The sequence below is a fragment of the Vicugna pacos genome, chromosome 15 (assembly GCF_048564905.1).
Source record: "Vicugna pacos chromosome 15, VicPac4, whole genome shotgun sequence".
NCBI classification, from domain to species: domain Eukaryota; kingdom Metazoa; phylum Chordata; class Mammalia; order Artiodactyla; family Camelidae; genus Vicugna; species Vicugna pacos.
In genome coordinates, this window is record NC_133001.1 from 14,437,769 (window position 1) to 14,460,762 (window position 22,994).

At 42.1% G+C, this 22,994-nt stretch overlaps 1 protein-coding gene and 1 long non-coding RNA gene across 2 annotated transcripts in view; one reads left to right on the plus strand and one right to left on the minus strand.

Annotated features, from left to right (window-relative positions):
* Positions 1-22,994, plus strand: part of PELI1 (pellino E3 ubiquitin protein ligase 1) — a 135,922-nt gene that overhangs the window by 13,126 nt on the left and 99,802 nt on the right. The window contains exons 5-7 of the mRNA XM_015237045.3: positions 1,928-1,983; positions 5,298-5,370; positions 18,192-18,304. The gene's annotated coding sequence lies outside the window, so the exon portion shown is untranslated. The remainder of the gene's footprint in view (positions 1-1,927; positions 1,984-5,297; positions 5,371-18,191; positions 18,305-22,994) is intronic.
* LOC140685672 (uncharacterized) lies at positions 19,729-21,845 on the minus strand. Its single transcript, XR_012058940.1, has 2 exons — positions 21,296-21,845; positions 19,729-19,968 (listed from the first exon to the last, which is right to left on the minus strand). It is a non-coding gene; the product is annotated as an uncharacterized lncRNA (long non-coding RNA).

Consider the following 22,994-nt stretch of genomic DNA (forward strand, 5'->3'; position numbering starts at 1 on the left):
AAGACTCAATGTTAGGTCAGGTGCCATGTTTGAAATCAAAAATAAAAAGTATGCTCCTCTGAGCTAATAGCATAGACCTGTATGGATCATGCCACACTCCAACCTAGAGAAACATGACCAGTTTAGTAGAACAGGAAGAGGTCTTTTTCCAAACATGTGGATGGAAGTAAAGGCATTCTTAGAGATGGGGTGGAGTCTCACAGAGGTGCAAACAAAGGCAATGTTTAGAATAGTGCATCCACATGCCAGGCACATCATACCTCCCCCAGCTCTGCAGACTCAATACATGTTTATTAACTTGAGTTAATATGCTTCTTAGTTCTAAAACGTAGTCCAGGGCCTCATTAGCTAGTCCACACAAGCCGTTGGGGAAGAAGGCCATTCTTAATACACCTCCATTTTATATTTGGAAAGCCAGAGACATTAAATGGTTAAGTGACATCCTCAGGTCACTGTTTGAGTTGGAGGCAGAGCCAAGATGATTGTCATATGCACACCTACCAGCCACCACTGACCTGGTCAACCACTGACAAGGCCACTTGCTACTGAGGGAGGAACTCCACAATAAATGGAATTTGAAGTCTTCACTCAGAATTCTCAGGTCTCTCAACAGATGAAGAAATTTGAAATTAACTCAAAGTCTCCTAGGGGCTGGCTCAGGAAATTGGAACTTCCAAGTTCAAGTAAGAAGTTATGGAGGAAATCTCTTAAGATGGCACAAAGGGGGACTAACTGAGGCATGGCAAGGTCCCACAGAAAGGGCATGAGCGCTGGAGGCTCTGGATCCAACTCTGCCACCCACCAGCTGGGACCTGAAGCAATTTACTAACCTTTCCGAGCCTGTTTCCTCATCTATACAATGAAGATCGTAATCACCATCTTGCAGGGTTGATGTGGAAACTGAAGTTGTTATATAAGCCCCTAAGATGCAGACTGGTCCATAATAGGCACTGAAAGACAAGCCAACAAACAAAACGCTACTACAGCCATGATTCCACTAAGAATTGCAAGGTATCATCCATTTAGAGGACATGTGAAAGTTTCCAACAACTTGATGAAAGAAAATCTAAAATCATGAATAAGCACGTGGACAGGGCATTCAATCTGCAGATCACAAAGATAATTTTTTCAGTAAGAGAAAAATGCTGTCCAGCAGCTTATGAGCAGATGTCATCCTGGACTGGTGCCCTTGACACAAGGCAGCCTGCCTTTCATTGTCTGTTCTCCTTCCTCTCTGTCTCTCAGTTGTGGCTTTTAATATATGATGTTCATCAGATACACCACAGACTGCATGGGGGTATACCCCAGATGCCAGACAGACTGTCAAGATTGAGGGCAGATGTAATAGGCACTTAAATTTGCCTGAAAATTTAAGAAAGGTTTAAATTATTTAATGCTACATCTGATGATAGGATTTGTGACAGAATTGGCTACTGAAAATGCATTTGGGGGTTCTCACCTTTCAACCTCAAACTGCATTAAACCAGTATGGTGAACTGCATTTGGAATTTTATCTGACAATATGATGGTTGATAGTATCTATATCTCCGTATCAAAGAGAAACCACCCTTTTTTCACAGGGAACTGATTTCAAAGGGAGTTACACTTCTGAGGGAGAGATACTCCAGAGATCTGGACCTGGGAGCCTCCAAGACTATGGATATTGAATAGTATCAGTGTTGAAAGAACCTCAGTAGTCTGCTGATAGCCTTGAAATATGTACAGTTACACCTCTCTTGTCCCATGAAGATAGTCCTGGTGCCATTTAAAGATCTGCAGCAATACGGTGACCATTTAAAATAATTTAAGAATTACCTCCAAAGAGCAATTGCATGAAGAAAAACAAAACAAACAAACAAACAAACAAAAAACAGAGGGCAGTGAAAACAATCACTTTTAAATCCTTGCAACTTTCTCACTCCTTTAGGTTGATCTAAGCCAGAAGACTTCAGGTTGAGGAAAGCCAGGAATATAAAAGCCAAGGTAGGCTTTTAAATTAAATTTACCAATTTATGGTTTCCTTTAACATGATCAAAGCTAAACTTTTGCAGGGAAGTTTTCCCAGTAATAAAAGCAAGACATTCCACCTTCAAAGACATTTTCGTGTCTGTTCAACAGCTTTGATTGCACAGTATCCTGTTTTCTTCAGAATTAAGTTTCATGTTTGTAAATTTTGGTCAGCAAACTAGTGCCAGTTTCCCAGATTTCATGCTCAATCCTGAATGGCCTAGGGGGACACTGTGAAGTTAGGGAAGTTTATAAGGGCTCTGCCTTCTCTGCCTTCCCCTAAATGTAGGGGTTTCACTAAGCTCTGTCTTCCCATCTTCCACCTTATTTTCTTACTTTACAGACTTTACCTGGGTGATCTTATCCACTGCTCCCTACAGGCTGATGACTCCCAACTGTCTACCTACTTCTAGCCTCTTTTCTGAGCTTCAGACTCCAAATGCCTGCTGGACATCTCTGCCTGCATATCCTGTTCTTAAATTCGTCATGCACATTAGGGAGCTCTTCTCCACAAAATTTCTCCCCTTCCTCTTTTCTCGTTTTCTTTTACTGGTGCCAAGATCCATTCAATCACTCAGTTCAGAAACCTGAGCACAATATAAGAGCACAGAGGAAACTCCAAAAATAGTAGCAATTTACTGCAGGGTAGGAAATAAGGAAGGCATTCCAAGTGACATTAAGGGAGGCATTCCAGGTGACATAATGTTATTATAGAGACACCCAAATGAGAAAGAGTAGAGCATGTGTATTATTAGTCAGGATAAGATAGGGTCTGCTGAGATAATAAATAAACCCCATAATTTCTATAGCTTTCCTTCTTATTATTTAAAAAAAATTCCAACCCCAGTTGGCCAGCTTTCTTGCAACAGAAGCTCAGGATCCAGTCTGCTTCCGTCTTGCAAACCACTGTCTTAGACTCCTGCACTTCCTGACTTATAGACAAGAGAGAATGACCATGAAGAACTCAGATGCCCTCTTAGCTTCCTCAAACCAGAAGTGTTATATCCCTTCTGCTCATGTTTCTCTTGTTAAGAATTTGGTCATTGTCTCAACCTAACTGGGAAATATCTTCTCATCTGTCCAGGAAAATGAAATGAAGTAGTGAACACAAAGCACTGTCTCTAAAACCACATGTTTAGGAAACCATAGGAAGACTGGGATACTGTAGGAAATCAATGAGGTGGTGAGGGTAATAAGTCTTGTGGGGAAAGGGTGGATAGATAGGAATGTAGGTAAAGTCAAAGCCAACATAACTAGGATTGGGTGGGGTTCAGAGCCTGAGGGCTGTGCTGTGGATAATGGGATTTTAAAGATGGGGATAGTGCAAAGACAAGGAGATGGGGTCATTGGAGGATCCTCGAGCTAAAACTTTTCAACCTGAGGCCCCCCTAAGTAAAGGGCCAGCTCCTGCTCCCAGGGCCAACCTGAGGTTCCTACTGCTTTGAGATTCAGTGGAGTGCAGGCTAGGGTCTGGGACTCAGCCTAAAATCAAACAAAAAGTGTGTTGTGGTACTGTGATCACTATCTCTGCAAACTGTGTGGTCCTTCTTTAAGTGACTGGGTTCCCATGCTTCCCCGCTGGTGCTCCCTTCTATGTTGCATCCCAGCTTTCACTGCAGGCTGACTTCCCTGTTCTCTCTGGATTCAGCTTGACTTTCTTCTTGACTTCAGTGGATGTGGTTTCTTGCCTCCTTTGCTTCTGATGGGACTCCACCTCCAGGAGTTGTACCCTAGCTGACTTCCGAGTTTTACGCTCAGCTGTCTGACACTCAGCTGTCTTCTGCCAGTCTTGTCCAGTCAACAGACAAAATAATGACAGTAACTAACATTTACTGTGTTTAATATCTGCCTGGCACTTTACAAGCATCTTATACTTAGGATAATATATGTATGGATAATATATGCAACCACCACATACTAATACATATTAACATGTATGATTAGTATTCTATATAATAAAATATCATACTTTATACACCTGTGTATATAAATAAATTAAATAAAATTTCATCTTCACACTGCCATGTGGTAGGTTGTATTATTACCTCCCATTATTTTACAGCTGAAGAAACTGATGCAAAAGCAGTTAACTTGCCACATTGGTACAGATTGTAAGTAGTCAAATTGGAATATTCATTCAGGATATCTGTTTTTTAACCGCTACTGCTATACTACTACTAAATAAAAATGATGGAGAGGAAAGGACACAGACAAGATGGCTTGATGATCTTTTAAAAAAAAAAAATGTGAGGAGCAGTTGTGATTAGCCCTGAGAAGGCAGAAGAGTCTTCACTGGGAAGAATTGCAAAGGAGGAGGTGCCGCCAGAGGATAAAAAGCCTCCAATTACTCACACAAAGGGTATTTGTTTTCTTAAAAAGAGACAAACTCCTGGAGAGGATTATGCCAGAATTTTTATCAATGGAATTTCACAGGCCCTGGCAGGTGGGTGGCAGGGAGATTTGAGCCCCTCAAATGACAGCTCCCAGGCCCTGCCTCAGAAAAGTCCATTCGTCTTGGCAGAGCCCCTCCCACGCACGCACAATGTGCGGTCTCGAGCCGGCTTGCGGCTGGACATCTTGTCAGCCTGGCGCACAAAATGAGGACTGTTTCCCCTGCACGCAGCTGGCGCGCCCTTTCAGCGGGTCCCAGCTGCCCGGAGCCGCGCACGCCGCGGGGCCACGCCCCTAGATGAATATTCATAAACGCCTTGTGCTCAGAGACCCGGATTTAAAAGCCTCTGAAGGGATTAGAAGAACCATAGGGGCGTCCAGATAAGGAGTTAGAAGGAAAGAGGGGGTGGGCTTTGTCAAGGCTTGCTTCTGAGGACTACAAAGAGGAGAGAGCACATGGAAATGGAAGTCCACGGTTGCTAATCTAGGTGAAGTCAAATTTATAAAGGGAGCTGGCTGCTCCTTTTAGTTTATCAAGTCTTTCAGGGTCCCTCCACACCAGCAACGTGCCATTACTGGTGTTTCGTAGACAAGCTCTCTTTGTAGCCCTGGGAAGCATGAAAACAACCCAGAGTAAGTTTTTAGCTGGATGTTAAGTGCTTGCTTCATAACCCGTAACCAGCGCACCCGTCTCACACAGGGTCCTGGCAGGTACGTTAACTTGCACTTTCTAATGATCTGATCTATGAGTCTGTATGGGTGTCAGGCTATGTCCTAGGCTAGAAACTTATAAGTAAACTTTTAAAATACATATACTCTTAGATCTAGTTGGGACATTATCAAGGAAACTAACCATACCTGCTAATACTCATATTTGACTCTCTTATTTTTATTAACAGAGAAATTTCCCAGCTCAGATCATCTGAAAGAGTAGATAGTGCCCAAACGCGTTTCACTGACCTATAATACAAGGTGAGTTTGGGGCAAAGTGCATTTATTGTCTGTTGTTGTTGGGGCTGTTAGAGTTCACTTTAGAATCACTTAACAGAATTGCTGGCAACTTTGTTGAGTACATCTATTCCATTAATCCTCCGTTAAGAGAGAGGCTCTGTTTCTTACCTACAAATTGGAAATGGAAGAAATAACATTATTGACAGGAAATTGTTTTGAAAAGACAAGGGAATATGGTATGAAGGCACTTGGCTGCTTTAAAGGAGGGCAGACTCCCCCTCCACTGCACTTCCACCCCAGAGAATGGAACACAGATGCAGATGTGAGGGTGGAGCCACAGAGAGCAGCCATTAGATCTTATGGGAAGTAGGGACCAGACAAAGGGCACAATCTAATATCCCAGTAATCACGGATTCTGGAAATTATAGACTGATGAACTTGCCATTAATCCCCAACAAAGTTCTAGACTGAATAGTTAAGCAGGCAGCTGGTGGGCACATAAAAAAGAGGACCACTGGGAATCAACTTCACCAGGAACTGGTCAGGCCAGTTTACTTCCTTTTTATTTATTTATTTCAATGAAGTGCTTGACTGGTGCGTCAGAATGCTGGAAACAAAGGACATCTTGACGAACGGACAGGTTATTTATCTCCTCCCACATTTTTTTTTCTGTGATGGATTCAAGATTTAAAAATTATCAAATTGAGCATTTTGGCACCCAAAAGAGAACAGACTCTAGAGCCAGAAAGAACTGAGTTTGATTCCAAGCTCTGCAACTCAGTAGCTATGAGACATTGAGCATATCTGTGTCTCAGTTTTCACAACTATAAAATGGGAATAGAATATCTACTTCATAGGTATGGAAGGAAATACAAATAGAGCATGCAGTGCAGGTACTCAAGAGAGGGCAGTTGTTATTAAGATACAATTTAAAAGGTAAAAATTCAAATATGAACTCAGGAAAGAGAAGAACTTAATTAAGTAATTCATATAAAAATAATTTTTTTACATTTACTAAAAAGTTCAGTGTGAAATAAGCAAGTGACATGTTTCAAGTGCAAACTAAAGCTTATTAAGTATATGAACCCAGTAAGAAAGAGTCCCAATTAATTCCAGTTGGTCAGATCCTGTCTAAAATTCTTTGTCCCTTTCTGAGTAGCATACTTGAAAGATAGCAAGAAAAAATTAAGTAATATCCTGGATGGTAGGAGCCTCAGAAACCACAATATCTGAAAAATAAAAAGCAAAAAAGTGGTGATGTTTATCTAGGAGAAGAGATTATATAATAGCTGTCTTCTGATATGTGAAGAGCTATGATGTGGAATAAGGTATTAACCTGGTCTGTACGGCTCCAAATAGTAGAAATGGGACAAATGACTGGAATTTGCAATGATAGATTTTGAACTAAACATGTAAGCTGTTCAACAATGCAATGAGCATTCCTGAAAAATAGCAAACCCACAATTACCAAAAGTACTCCTGCAGTGGATAGAGGCCAGCATTCAAAGATAGTGTAGAAGAGATTATTGCACTGGAAAAGAGAATGTCCTGGTCTTAGCTTAGAGTTAGTAGTATACCATTTACATGCCACCACCCCCAGCCGTGGCAGGCATGGCTAATCAGTGAAAGCTCTTTTTCCCCACTGAGCTAAACTTGGCCTGGCAGGCCTTTTCAATGCAGTGCTCCAAAGCCATCACCACCATTTTATCAGAGCTGACAGCCCACCCAACCCAGATGATCCCTCAGAGTCTCTAAGATCCAATAACTTAGAAATTTCCCCCATAGTATAACTATAAAATATGTCTGTAAATTAACTAGAAGGAGAGCCACAGTTAAGTGCAAAATATTTGCAGATATCTATGTATGTGTATATATTAATGTCTGTCTGTGTACCTTTGTGTGTACATAGATATGGGATAGTACATAGATGCCTTGGTCCTACCCTAAAACAGGACTCACATGAGGGAAGTAACTCATTACACCCAAGAGCCCTTAAATAGTGAATCCCAATTGAGACGTGCCAATAGTTAGTGACACTGCTTTGTGAATACCCACCCATTTCTTTTGTACAAAATTCAAAACTTTTCTTACCCTGTCCCACCCCTTACAGAATTTCACATTCATTTTGTAAGTTGTGACTTTGGGGACATCAAGGGCAAGTTGATTAAAAAAAAGAGAGAGAGAGAATTTAAGGGGTTGGCAGAGATGGGACTGTGTTAGTAAACCGTCAAGAAAAAGGAGAATTATATCACTAATAACCAAAAAGAGGTCAATAAGAGACTAAATTACAATGTCTACAGATATAGCAAACTAGAGTCCAGGCTAATGGTTGGGCAACGGGGACCTCCTAGAAGGGATAGTAGTTGAAGCCAGGTGCGTGGTAGCTCACAGTTTGGTTCCCCAGCTAGAAATGAAAAGGAACAAACTGGAACTGGTCCAACTAGTCCAACTCTCAAGGAGAGGGACAAAGATGCAAAGACTATCCTTTGGAGAAAAGAGAATCTTTTCACTAAATAGTGCTGGAATAATTGGATATCTATATGCAGAAAATAAATCCCTCAATCTGTAGCTCTCACCGTCTTTCAAAAATTAACTCAAAATGACTCATTGACCGCAATATAAAACTTAAAACTATAAATCTTCAAGTTTTCTTTTTCAAAAGGATTAAGCTATTTAAATGTTTAAAGTGAGTCCACTGAAATATATTATATACATATATATACAAACTTATTATATATTATGTAAATGAGAATATATACAGGTGGGGTACAGATATGCAAAAATCATTAAGGTGGCAACCACTGCTGCCCTTTGCCACACTGCCTCCAAGGGCTGGGGAGCGTAGCTAGCCCCATCCAGGCAGGGTGGTGTTTAATACAGAACTCTAGTCTCAGGAGGAAAGCCAGAGTGCAGTGTGTAAACTAGGACATTCTCTGGAACCCTGTCATGTGGGCGTGGGAAATTCTGTTGGAAGGAGGGTGAGAGGAAGCTGCTGTCTGCAGCCCAGCCCTTCTCAATTCCCAGGATCTGGAGTTTAGGAGACAGGAACACGAATCCTAGATGTCACTGGTCAGTGCTCATGTGGCTACTTTTTAGCAGCCTGGCCTGACAAAGTGGGCTCAGATGAGCAGGCCAGAACCTGAAACGTAAAGCTGTCAGAACCCGCAGCTAAGGGAGCTGAGGAAGGTGTGTGCTGCTCATCTGACGTCTTAAATTCCTGGACGTTAGATTATGACACCGGTTACAACTTCCTTTAGCAGAATCAAACTCCAGTATGTCAAGAATTATCAAGCAGGTATGTAACAAACATTTGTGAGGGACCACCCCACCCCATCAATTGATTTTATAAAAAGTAACAAAACATTCCTTCCTTCTTTACCCATAAAATTCTTATTAAGGCAACACATTGTAAAGTTTAAAAGCATTAGCTATGGTGTCAAGTTGCCTGGGTTTGAATCCCAGCTCTGTCTCCGATTAGGTGGGTAATCTTGGCCTCATTTCTTAAGCTCTCTGAACCTTAGTTTCTTCTTCTGCAAAATGTGGATGGTTAAAAAAAGAAACAAAAACAAACAAAAAAACCAAACCAACCACCCTCCCAGAGATGAGACGATAATCATGTGAGGGTGCTTGTTTTCTGGTGCATTTCGCACATAGGAAGCACTCAGTGTTAACAGAGCTGGGAAGGGACTTAAAGATCATCTAAAACCTCTAAAACCTCTTATCTGCTGTACTAGTAGAGCAAGGCCCAGAGATCCTGGTGACTTACTCAACATCCTGCAGCTAAATTAGGGGGGCACACCTGCTTCCCCAAAATTGCAGTACCGTCATTTTTCATTTCGGTTTCCTTTCCTTGGTGGTTGGGATCATTTTCTTGGTACCTCCTCTTCTTATACCAGGCTTAGAACAACTTGCACTGTATTTTACTCTGATTTTCCATGGCTTCACTGTGACCCTCCATTCTTTTAGCACTCCTACATTGTGAAAACGGAACGCCATCTGTCATTTGATCAGTGCACAACAGTCCCTCAAGAGCTGAGTAAATGCCTTTTCTATGAAGCATCCTTCCCTTTTAAGCATAATGCAGTGTTATAATTTAACTTTCAAGATCCACTCAAAGAGAAAAGGTTGATAAAACAGGTCCATACCATAAACATTCTCCCCCTGGGCAGTGTGACTGTAAATATACCAGGATGTGCCCTTCTTGAGCTAACAACAAATTACCTAATGATCTTCCACTTCCAGGCTTTTAAGAGCCCTTCTCTCAGAAAGAAAAGATGGTGTGTTGGTTTCTACATGATCTCTTCATATAATGAGCCTAAGCTATTATTTCAAAAAGATCATCTAGGCACAAAACTAATCCAGGTGGAAATCTCCTTCGCCCTCCTATTTTCTCAAACTCTATAGGGTAGAGTCATAAACTAAGGCAGGTTTTACTAATAACAGCTCACCAGAAGGACACGCTATTTGGAAATTAGGTCACATCTTAGGGCTTTCTGCCAGACTCACACACAGGAATAGTAACATCGTTGCCAGAAGTATCTTTGAACACAAAGCACAATGACAGATAATGTTGTTCTCCTGGGAAATGCTGAGCGACTGGATTCCTTATAGGGTCTCTTGGAGTAGAAGTTTCCTGACAAAAATAAAGGGGTTGAATGGAATGCTTTCAATGTCTGCCTTTCCAAAATAGACTACTTCTCTGTCCATGTTTTTATTGTGTTTATATTTCCTGTGCCTGAAGTGCCTGGCACGGGGTAGGGATTGAAATGTGCGGAGTAGAAGAGGGAACCATCTATTTTCTTTCTCTTCTGTTATCCCATCCCCACATTGCCTCCAAGAAACATAAATGCAGACAAGCTTTCCCAGTGAAGAGCTCAGACTCTCCCTTTGGGTTCTGTTCTTCATGTTTGTGGGATGTTTGGTCAGGGCATCCTGTTATCTGGGGCCTTTGAGTGCTTAGCACCCTGCCCTTGTCACAACACCTGTCCTTCCTACCTTGGAGAGGGATGAGTTTAAAATCCTGCCCCAGGTAACACCTGGGAGCATGTTAGAACTGTGGAATCTCAGGTCTCACTCCAGAATCAGAATCTGCGCTTTAATGGGGTCCCCTGCAGACTCATGCACACATTCAGGTTTGAGAAGCATGAGTATAAAGCCTGCTGGAATGATGGGTTCTCCAAATACTAACTGCCTGCTTGTCTGTTGAGATGGATAGCTTCGGAGTGCATTTCAGGTGGACAGTTGTTTCCAGAAAGGAGAGAAGGATAAGGGGCCCACCAGATTTCTGGTGCTTGCAAATTGACAGGCATCATCAGATCTATGGCAAGGGACAGAGCGTCTGCTTCAGGGGACCGAGGCTGACAGTCGGCACCAGCAGGCCAGTGAGATTCTCTTCTGTACATCTCAGCAAGACTTTGAAACTATCCAGGGCCTCTTGCTGTTTTTCTTCTGTGTGTTTCCTAAAAACTGTTGCCAAAGCATTCAAAACTTAGAATTACAACTGATTGCCTAGTTGTCTAAGTAAAAGAATAAAGCTCTTTGGGGGCCACAAATTTCCATTCCATAAGAAATCAATAGAAAATTTTAATCTGTCAGTGATAAATCATTGTATGTATTGATTTCCACGGCTTTTAAGGCTCTTAACAGCACCAGGGGGAAAGGCTAATCTTTCTGGAATGTGCGTGCACTTGGAGCACAGCCCCCAGGGAGCAGGGAGCTTGCCGGTTAGTCAAGAGTGTGTTATAAACAAATTATAGGCAAAAATTCCTTTAACATGATAGAATTCTCCATTTTGGCTACTCTGTAGCATTTAGAAGGCGGACGATACCGGGGATGGAACAAATGTTTAACAGCCATCTGCTTTGCATGCACAATTGGACTAACCAATTCACATGCAGCGTGGTACTTCGGTCTTTCTTTAAAAATACTGCCAGCAGCATTGTTCATTGAAACCCTCTCCTTCAATGCAAACTCAAAAAAAATGTGCCCTACTGCTATTCTACTGGTGATGTTTTTAGAGACGGATAAACAACTGATAACGAATGAGGGAAAATCCTGGAAACATCTGTGGTATATGTTCCTCTGTAGATTGAATTTTACCTCCACGTATTTGTTCATAGAGTTCCCACTGCCTGCCTGCTTCCCCCACCCACCTCTACTGGTTAAAAATCCTGCTTATTCTTCACAGAGTTCCTCTGTGTAACCTTCTCAGAGCTTACAAATTAGAGTTCTGTTTGCTTCCTCTGTGCTCTCACAGCCAGTGATGTGATCTCCTAGTACACCATGGAACTCTTTCTACCTTCCATTAGAGTTATTTGCCCTGCTTTATCTCCACTGCTCCACTGCATGCTTCTTTAGAGCTACGCCTTATTATCTTGGTGGCTTTCCATCCAGCACAATGCTTGATACATTGTGTACAGTCCCTAAGTAGTCTTTGATTTGAGCAAATGAGGGTTTATTGAGTTCTCATTATTCAGGATCTCATAGACTAGTGTGACCAGAGAGCAATAAATATGGAAAAGCAGATATTAGGGGAAAAGCAATGGGACTCCACTGAGGTCTTAATTCTCTTTGTCTGTCAGTCAGTCAACGAATACTTAACTAGCATCTATTGCATATTTGGAAAGAGGAAATTATAAAACAAGGAAGAGGAAGTTACAATCAGGTTATGAAGACAGAATGTTCAGGGCACTTACAGGCAGGACTATGACACAGGCAGTTTTATTCACCATCTATCTACACTGTCTGTCCCCCTCCCTCTGATTTCCTGCTGTCTTCACTTTCTTGTCTCCTTTGCTATGTCCTTATATGTGCATCTAAGTGTAATTCTTATCACTCCGTATTATAATTAAGTCAGGAAATTAAGTTTGAGCCTGGGCCATAGTTGGGGTTCAAGTATGTCTGTTTCTCACCAGTGACCCCAGGACCAGGCCTAAGTTCTTAGAGAAAGGAGCTGAGAGAGAATTTGAAAAAGGCTGTGATCACCAAGGACTTTGGAAGAGGAAGGGCATTAGGACCCAGAAAACAAAATGTAGCACCAGTGAGGCAAGTGGCATTCTTCCCATTTCTGAGCAGAAGACTGCTGGGTCACAGTGAGATGTGGACTGAAGGACAAACTTAATATTGGCATCATTCATTCTTTCATTCATTCTATGTGCACATATGTCTTGAGCTGCTAGTAAGTGTCTGGCACTGTTCTGGGCCCAATGAAGACAACACTGAAGAAAATGGACAAAGAACTTGCCTTCTTGGAGCTCACTGCTGCTATGTGATGACCAAGAGGCATCATCTGTAGAAATTCATGTTCTTTTAAAATCTACCCCAAAAAAGGAGGGGCAAGTGACTGAGCTTGAGAAGAAAATATGGCCTCAATCACTCTCCTGTCTTTTAGCTCTACGTTTGCTGACTGGGTTAAAGTTGCCTCTTCCTTTTTGCCGCAGGGCAGCCTGAAAAACAGTAACAGTTTTCTGCTCTGAACTGTTCCAGAGACGCTGGCTTCTAGTCAGGCTGCCTACTATATTTATTCCCTGTAAAATTGTTTTCTAGAATTTCTTGAAAACAATGTGAAAAGCCTTAAACTACTATAATATAGTATTGTTTTCTTCCATCATTAAAGAAGAGTTTTGTAAGTCAAAAAACAAAACAAAACAAAAACAACCCCCAAAACCTGTCATCCTTGGGGCTTGAAAGCAGCAGAGATCAGCAGGGGGACCTGAAATGGAAACGTATATGTGGTTAGTGTGGGAGCCCATGTCAACAGCTTGGCAGGAGGCTGCGTTCCCACGTAGGTAAGTAGGGCAGAGCTTGTGAAATTTGGGTTATTTGTCTTAGGAAGACCAATTTGTACTCGGACTGGTGAAGCCTGCACAAATTTGGGTTACATGATAACTTATTTATTTACTTTCTCCCCTTTCAAACTATGAACACATTGATAATAGGAACTTTATCTCACCAGCAGGTAGAAGAGTTAAAGGTGCACATTAGGCATAGCTTCTCACATAATATATATGTGAGAAAGGGAGGGGAAAAAGAAAATACTCGATGATTGCAAATATTTCAGATGTATCTATTTTTTTGCAAATGGCAGGAATTTATTCAGAGCCAAGCTGGGTGACAGTGTGATAGATCTCCATCAACATCAGATATTAAAATAAGGTGGGGAGATTGGAGGAATTCTGAAGATACTTTGAGAAATGGCCACATTATTGGAATATAACTTTTAGTTGCAACTGCATTTAAAAAAATACATTGGCTGTCTGAGCAGTGGCATGTGTGCAAAAATCTTTTCATTACTTTATAGTCATACTTCCTGTGGCAAGTGCTAGATTGTGTGTTAGTGATCATAAGGCCTGCAGGAATTCCAAAAAGAGCTCATTATCAGGGAAAGTTTTTGTCTACCCAAGTTTTAAAAGGATCAATATTATAATCTTGGCACTGAAATACTGAATTTAAGAAATGAAGAACCAAAAAGAAGAAATAATATAAAACTGATCAGTATCTTAACAACAACAACAAAAAGAGTAAAATGATTAAAGCAGTAACCCAAAATGAAAATCTAAAAAGAATGGTGAAAATACTTTTATTTAGAAATAACAGAAACAAATTCTGGCTGGTTTAAGTAACAAAGAGGACTTAATAGAAGGATAATGAGAGTTTCAGCCAACTCACCCCAAGATAACCATCCTATGTATTTATGGTTGGGTGGTGTTTATGCTGTACCCTTTGTTAAGTATTTCAGCCTTCTGCTCTGGACACTTGAGTTCCTCATAGACTCCCAGGGCAAAATGCAGCTGGTCCTCAGAAATGGACTAGGGCCTGTGTGTCATATATGGTAGTTTGGGCAACAAGGGACAGAAAACTCTGACTCATGTTGGCTTATAACAGGGATTGGCAAGTGACAGCCCACAGGTTGGTCACCTGTTTTGCTGGAATATATTCAGAACCATTCATATGCATATTTCTTAAGGCTGCTTTAGATCTACAATGGCAAAGTCGTGACAAAGACCTCCTTGTTCATGTCCAGCAGGAGAAACAGTAGCCTCCCTGCTAGACATGGGATATAAATTTTCAATCAGATTGAGCCAATTTAAGATGCATGCCCATCACTGGGTCAATACAGTTGCCAGGGGATTGCCACATACACATTGCCTTAGCCAATCTGCAACCCCCTCTAAGGACGGGGCATCCAGAGCATCAGCATTGCTTACAAAGGAGGAAGTGGAGAGTGGATGTTAAGTAAGCAACCAACAGTGCTGAGACAACCAGGCATCAGAGGGGAACCTAGTCATCTCTGCCTCCATCCCTAAATCTCTGCTTCTCTCTTTGTCTCTGATTCATTGTTCTTTCTCCTCACAGCTTGTTTTCTTCTACTTCTCCCAACACATGGTGGAAAACAAAGCTTCCAGTAGCTCCTGTGTTTACTACTACAGTCTGACAATTCAAAGAGACTTATCTCTATTTCTCCTTTTTATTTTCAAGTTCCTGAGGAAAGATTTTGATGGGCCCAGGTGGGGTCAGGGGCTTATCCTTCAATCAAAGGTGAGGTCATGTTCTTGAGCTTAGAAACTCCCACTGTAACCAAGTGGATGGTGGCAGAGAGAGGGTCAGTTCTGGGAAATGGTGTTGGGCAGGTGAGCTAATAGGTGTCTGCTACAGTATGTTTATTTCTCCATGTCAGATTAAATAGTCCAACATTTTCCATTATAAATGCATATATGAGAATTATTTTTCATTTTGAGAAACATAAACCCAAAAAAGCATGCATTCAGACAGGGGAGTTTATCTTTCTTTCATAGAAAACTCCAAGGGTAGGCAAGCTGGTATGCCATTTCTGCCCACCCATCTACTATGTTGCCCTTGTCTTCATGGTCCAAGATGTCAGTTAGAGCCCCTGCTAGCATGTCCAGAATTGTAGCAGCAGGATGGAGGAAGGGACAAAGAAGGGGCAAGAGGTACACACCAACTGTCACTTAAGGAAAGTTCTAGACGTTGCCATATAAAACTTCCACCCAGTCCTTTGCAAGGGAAACTGGGAAACAGCCTTTTTTCTTACTGGACAGCTACATGCCTAGCTTAAAAATCAGGGGCTCTATTACTGTGGAAGAAAGGAGAGCACATATTAAGGGACAAAGAGCAGAGTGATCATAGTCTCTGTATAGTGATTATTCATTTTTATAATACACAGGCCTTTAAGCTAAAAGGGTTTCTTTTTAACTCAGAAAGAAAAAAATAATAATCCTCATTAAGAAACATAAAGGGGAGGTTAATAATACAACTCATGTCTTGTACTCCCATAATTGAAATTTGAATGCATTAAAGTAGCAGAAAAATATACAAAATACAGCTATTGTTTGCTTGTGCATGTATGGCCTTCAAATAAAGGCAATGCTGTGTCCTAGTGAAGAACTGTCTCCTAGACACTGACAACCAGTTCATGTCATTTTTGACAAAATTCTGTGGAATTCTGTAACTATTGTTAAGGATGAGCATGCCTTAAATTCAGACTCAGAAACACAAAGTGCTGAAGAGCTATTATTTAAGCCCAGGAACCTTCTTCCACCGGCTAAGCTATCAAGATGGAAATGTCCAAAATGACCAGCTGTATTTCCTCATCTTAAAAAAAAGCATTCCTGGTTCTTCTTGCTGCAGTCATAGCTTGAGAAAGCTTCACCAGAGGATTTGTAACTTGTCTTTCAAATTATGATCGAAGGGCCTACCCTTTCCATAGCCAGTTTCCTATGGAAAAGAGATTCAAATCATATTCTCCATGCTGCCAGGGTCTGTTCTTAATGGTGACTATATAAGTCTGACTCAGTCCATTTAGATTTAGAAAAATAAATAAATAAATAAGAAAGTTCAGGTCTCTTGCCTGTGAATGAATGGGCCGTAGAAAAAGGGGATTTTTTTAGTACCTGAAAAATTCCACTGAAACCAAGCTTTGCTGCAGAGGGTGTGCCAGCAATCAGGTCAACACCCTTCCCACAGTCAGGGAGTACAAGTGCATGTACTCAACTATTATTTGGTGACAAGAATAGAACATTATTCTGAGCAATAAAGTGTTATTCAGATTCTACCAAAGTACATAGATGCTGTAACATGGTAATTATTCTAAGAAAGAGTGTTTAATTTAGAAATTACCTAACCTTTTTGGTTTCCATTTTTGATGACATTTGTCATCTAAATTAGCAACAAACCTGTGTCTCTTAGGCTTTTACATCAGACTCCAAACCTGATTCACAATTTTATTTTAGGACCATCAACCCATTTTTTAGTGTTCAGCCTGTCCCAGAGATTTAAGGACAATCCAGACCCAGGTAATCTGCAGACAGAGTAGAGAAGCAAAGGAATTAGTGCCACTGTCTTTAAGCAGGGCAGAAGAGTGACCATGTCACCACTGGACTGTCATCCCCCAGTATGGTACTTCTGGAGTTCTGGGCAGAAAAGGAAGTCACAAAACAGCTGATGGTTGCCAAGTGCTGGGACTTTGGCCTCTTCCTGTGAACCAACAAAATACCCTCAGTGTAGCACAGGGCCTGGTATAGACAGGTGCTTAAAAAATTACTGCCAAATGAATGAATTAGTAAGTGGATTTTCGGGGGATCTAAGACTTGATTAAATATAACCAACATTGGACTGATTATTTTGTTGGTTCACAACTGATCCTGACAGTTAGATGGGGTTACAGGTAATTTTTTTTATTGTCCAAACTTCGTACAGTGTTATCATATTCCTGTAATTATTTTATATTCCTCTAACGCTTTTAATAAAAAATACAACAGTAATAGCAAGCCCTAGTGTTAAAAATTGAGTGATAAATTTTGATCTATCCAAAGTTCCTTTAAGTAATAGAACTGCCGCTATAAATAACAAACAGTTGCTTTTTAAAAATTTAATCAATTATTTAATCATAATAATAGATTCTATCTGTCATATGGATAACACAGTTATAGCAAATCCACTTAAGGCTTCCCTGGAGTAAAGAAAAAGGCATAGGTGAAAACTAGAGCATAAAATAGCTTTTACTGTTTTAGGCCATCTGTAGAGAAGAACATTGAGATGAGTGACCCTATTTTAACCTCTGTACCAACCATGTTATCATTTACTAAGCACCCATCATGCTGTGGTTAGGCTTACCAGGAAACACTTGAGAGCAACCTCAGAAATTCTGTCATTAGTACATGTAGTCTACCTCATACTACTGAGAAAAGTACTTCTTGAAATGTCTCAAAAAGGGAAGTATTATTATAAACATGTAACAGCTGTGGCGGCCGTCAGACCTGGACCAATGGTGTCAATGCTTTCCCCCACAAACCGACTTGCTTTCAGAATCCCTCCCGCTTTCAGCAGAGAAAACAGGTCACATGAATTCAAGGCTCCTAACACTACTGTGAGCACTATGAGTCCCGTCCAGATGGGAACCGTGAATGTTATCCTTCAAAGACAACAGAGAATAAATACTGAGGTGGTGTTTTAACCATGAGATCTGATAAATTCTATCCTTCAGCTAAATGCCTTTCTGTGCAGCAGAAATAGCCAGGTTATTTGAGTATTTAAAAGGAGGTTTACCAAAAAAAAAGGCGGGGGGGATGGAAGGACAAGATGTTTTATCAAGTTCTTCAAAACCAACAGTTGAAGTGAACAAACTGTTGTGGGTGCTTTTAATATGTGAATTTATGAAGTTGTATGCTCATTTCTGTCATCAGGAAGCAAGAGATAAAAATCCCTTTTAAAATCACCGAATCAACACAGATATGATCTTTGCAGGATTTTCTCATCTCTGTCATTTCTGTGTCTGAAGATTTGAATTTTCATTCATTCAAACATATTTGCTGATTTCCTGCCAGGTGACTGACACTGATCTGGAGCTCGGATACATCCGTGAACAAAATAAACAGATCCCTGTGCTTATGGAGATTACATTATAGGTGGGAAACAGAATGAACCATAAACAAAACAAGTAAGTAACTTCAATAGACATTAGGAAGGATAAATGTTATGGAAAATGGAAATATTAAACCAGAGTAAGATAATCAAGAGTGCTAGGTATGGAGAGGGAAGGCCAATTCAGTTCAAACAGGTGGCAGAGTGGCCCCTTTAAGAAGGTGAAAACCTGGGGAACATGAGAAGGAGAGGGAGTGGGCCACGTGGCTATCCAGGGAAAGCATTCCAGGCCGAAGGTCTGGGGTGTTTGAGGAACAGCAAGGACACCAGCATGGCTGGAGGGGAATGGATGAAGGTCAAGTTGGTAGGAATTGGGGCCACAGAGGTGATGGGGTTGTACAGGCCTTTGTGGACACTTGTATTGCTCTGAGTGACATAGGACACCATTGTGAGGTTTTTGAGCAGGAGTGGATGATCTGACTCTATTTTTGAAGTATCTCTCTAACTCAATTCTTGAGACTGGCCTGTAGGAGAAGCAAGGAGCAAGGGTAGCAGCAGGGAGGCTTGAGAAGTGATGGCAGTTACCCAAGAGAGATGACGGTGGCTCAGACCAGGCTAGTGGAGGTGGAGGTGGTGAAAAGTGCTTGGATTCCACACGTATTTTGAAGGAGGAGCCAACATGATTTAGATGTGAGAAAGGAGACAAAGGGAGAGGAGTCAAGGATGACGCTGAAGTTTTTGGTGGGAACTAATTAAGGATCAAGTTGCCATCAACTGAGGTATAGACGGTGGGTGGAGCAGGCTTGAGAAGGGAGAATGAGGGTTCGAGTTTGGACTTGCTAAGTCTGATGTGTCAAGCCGGCAGTTGGATAAAGTTCTGGAGTTCAGGAGAGGAATCTGAGCTGGAGATACACATTTGGCAGCATGTTTAAGGCCGTGAAATTGGGTGAGATCACCAAGGGAGGGAGTAAGGAAGAGAAGAGGCCCAGGAAGAAGGCCCTGGGGCCCTCCAGGGTTATGAGGTTGGGGAGGAGAGGAGGGACCAGCAAAGGAGACTGAAAAGGTAGAAAGTGAGGAGGAGGAAACCCAAGAGAGGGTGTGTCCTGGAAGCCATGTGAAGAAACTCTTCCAGAGAAGAGGGAGGAATCAGCTGTGTCAAATGCTGCTGACACACACCTAAGCTGAGGCCTGAGAACTGACGGATGGACTTAGACAAGTGTAGTCATTGGCGTCTCTGGGAAGAGTAGTTTCAATGAGGCGTTCATGGGAGACACACATGTTTGAAGTGAGTTTTAAGAAATGATAAGAAGAGAGAAATTAGAAGCAGCAAGTATAGATATCCCTTTAGAAAACTTTTGCTTAAAAGAGTACAAAGAAATGAGGCTGTGGCCCCCTATTTTTCATATGTGTTTTCTTCATGTATTAGTATGAAAAATTAATAATTGCCAAATGAATGCCCTGTTTTTTTTTTTCAAGCAGGCAAGTATATCCTAAACACAGTTATTTACTATGGAGTTATTTAATAAACCATTAATATTACTTTCTGTACAAGGCCATTTCCAGAGATTATAAAATCATCTCCATTATAAAAGATCCTTGAGGCAGAAGGAGGCTTCTCAAATTGATAGATGCTTGGGTGTTTCTCCCATTCACTGGAGATGGAATAGCGCCGTGAAGCAGGAGTTCAGCTCCCTTTGCTCCTTATTCCCAGGACTTTGGGAAGAATCTTGCTTCCAATGCCTATTTCCAATAAAACAGGGGAAAAGGGAGTGTGAGACAGTGTGAGGGCACCATGGTGTTGGGAAGGTGAGGGGATGGGAGGACTGGTGTCTCAGAAGTCAGATCTAATCCCCGTGACTGATTTTGACTATAATTTGGGTGTTTTATTTTAATAAGGCTACCTTCAGACCCAAACAAATGGGAATCATTTTGTCTACCTTCATAAGCAAGGATCAAGTCAGTTAATGCAGGTAAATCACTCAGCAGCTAGTAAACTCTCAACAGTTAGTGGCTCTCGGAGTTCACTCTTTTGATACCAAAGAGGGTATGGTCAGGAGCCCTCCGAGACAGAGCCTGGAGAGGAGGAACTGCTGCAAAGTGTGCGGTGGGAAAGGGGCGTCAATGCAGCAGGTGCATGCCTTTTCTTAGAATCTCCTAGGAACTGCTGCATCAGTCCTGGTGCTGCCCCAACACCCTCACCTGTGCTAGTAACTTCTCTAGTGGAACTGAAAATACATGGAGAACTTGGCAAATGTCAACTGTGGCTAACATTCTGTCCCACTAAGAAATTCGTACCACAAGAACACACACACGCACCCATGCACACACAGACGCTGATCTGGCTTCAAAGTAATTGAGAATGAAGGAGATAGAGCAATTCTAAAATGTCATTTTCCCTAGGTCAGAGCAGGGTCAGAGGTATTCTGGGACCTGTTCTCAGGGGAATTATTTCTAAGAACCTTGATAAAATGTACAAAGCTAGGGGGAAAGTAGAAAGGTGAAAAGCAGTGATTAGATAGAAGGGTTCTCTAAGAGAAAGGGCTAATTGGTTTGATTGGAGTTTCTTATATATATTGATGCCTACTCTCAGGTCAGCGGCATCACTTTCCAGGTGACATGAAAATAGTGAATATACAGCAAAAAGGGCCTGGCAGGTGCACAGAGCTAAGCTAACAACTGTCAACCCTGCCCATAAAATATTTTTACCCCTGGTTTTGGGGGGGGTTGCTACTTCTCAGTGTCCTCTGCACTGCTTTACTGGTAGTAGCACCTAAAAGAACTCTGAAACAAATCCCAAATTTGGGACAAATTTATAGTTGAATGAATAAAGCGCAGGCTTTGGGATTCCACAAAACTGGAGCTCTTTTAATACCAACCAGGAAAATTTGGCTAAATTACCTAACCTCTCACAGCCTTGGTTTGCTCCTCTGTTTATGGGTCTTAATAAGGCCTGCTTCCCTGGGTTGTTGCCAGGACCGAGTGAGAAATGAATGCAAAGCCTCCAGCACCAATGCATGACACACAGAAAGCGCTCAAGAAGTGGTAAAGTATTACCATCAAGTATTACCATTTTTTAACGATTTCTTTTCACATAGGAGTTTCCATCCATCCCAAATTCAGGAGGGCTATTCTAATAAACCAGTGGTCAGTGTGATTTGTAATTTCGGTGTCCAACCCACTTTCCTGAGGAACGTTTAGTGTAATCGAGGTGAAGCCCTCAGCAAGGTCCCTGGGCCGGATCTTCAAGTCCAGTATTACTAATGGCAAAGAACTGGAGGAGATTGTGAGGGCGATCTGGCTGCGACATCTGTCACCCCACTGATCGCCAGGGTTGATTCGGGCGATCTGGCTGGCTAGGCGGGTGTCCCCTTCCTCCCTCACCGCTCCATGTGCGTCCCCCCCGAAGCTGCGCGCTCGGTCCAAGAGGACAACGGTCCCCGATAGAGGAGGACCGTTCTTCTCGGTCAAGGGTATACTAGTAGCTGCTCTCCCCTGTTAGAACCTCCCAACAAGCTCTCAAAGAACTGGAGGAGGGGAGAGGAACACCACTGTACCAGATACAGCCCCCTCCCTTTTTCCTGAAGCCTGCTTGTCCCTTTCTCTCCAACGCTCTTCGGTTCCCAGAGAGCAGAGGCTCCTGGGAAACAGGAAGTAGCGAGAGGCCTGTGAGAAAACCCCCAGATGAGGATCGGCAATAAATCTCACCCGCCAACAGTTTGGTCAGAAGAGGTAAATTCCCCGCCAGCCCTCAAAAACAGTCCCTCAAGAAAGCTTAGAGAAGGTTAATTTGGGAAATCCCCTCAGAGGCCGCAGAACAGAAAAGGAAATCTGCTTCTTGAGAGAAATCTGAAAGCAGTAAGCCAATTAGCGGCCGCCCGGGGAGCGCTCTGTGAGAAGCCGCACTGCTGCTCCCACCCGGCTTCCCCCTTTTCATCCTGATCCTGAGGGCAACCCTAGAGGGACCCGGTTGTCAGAGCCACTTGACACCCACTCTTCCCAGGTTCCCACCCCAGGGGGCTGAAAGCAGCTCCCAGCCTCTCGACTTGAATGTCTGCTAAGCCAGGCTTGCTTCCCGTTAGGACCCCCTGTAAACCCTCTCCTCCGTACCCTTGGTAGGATCGCCAGCTACCACTGTCATTCTGTGAGTTTCCTTTAGAGCCTTGCAGTAACAAACCCATCAGGTTTTACTGGGTTCTAATCTGAATGTGACCTTGGGGTCACATTTCTTAGCTGCTGCTAAGCTCCAAGAGACTGGGAGGAATCCTTCCCACAAGGAAAGGAAAAAAAAAAAATCACATAAGCCTTGTCCTTTGAAGGGCTTAGAATGGAATATCTGCCAATGAGTGGTAGCAGAGAAAATACATAAACACTACTGGAAAGGGGCCTTGGGGGTGGGAGGACTATTGGCTCTATGGCTTCCTGATTGTTACATGTATTTGAGGCCCAGGTCACCCAGTTCCCCACACATCATTCCTGTTCACATAGGACTTTCACTGGGTGTTTTTTTGATCTGTGGTTTTAAATGACCATTTCAGGAAGATGACAAAAAAATAAGATTTTAGTAGAAGAGAGAGGAAAATAGACAGCTAAAACTTTCTTTACTATATGCTTACCCAAAATAGATGTTGAATTTTGGAAAAGAGAAGTTTTTAAGGGAGTAAGTACTCTAGGTAGGTTTAAAGTCCTATAAAATACTACGCTCTGCTGGAGTGTGTGTCCTTTTACATCATAAGGACCTCACCATCGTATGATTCACAATTACACAT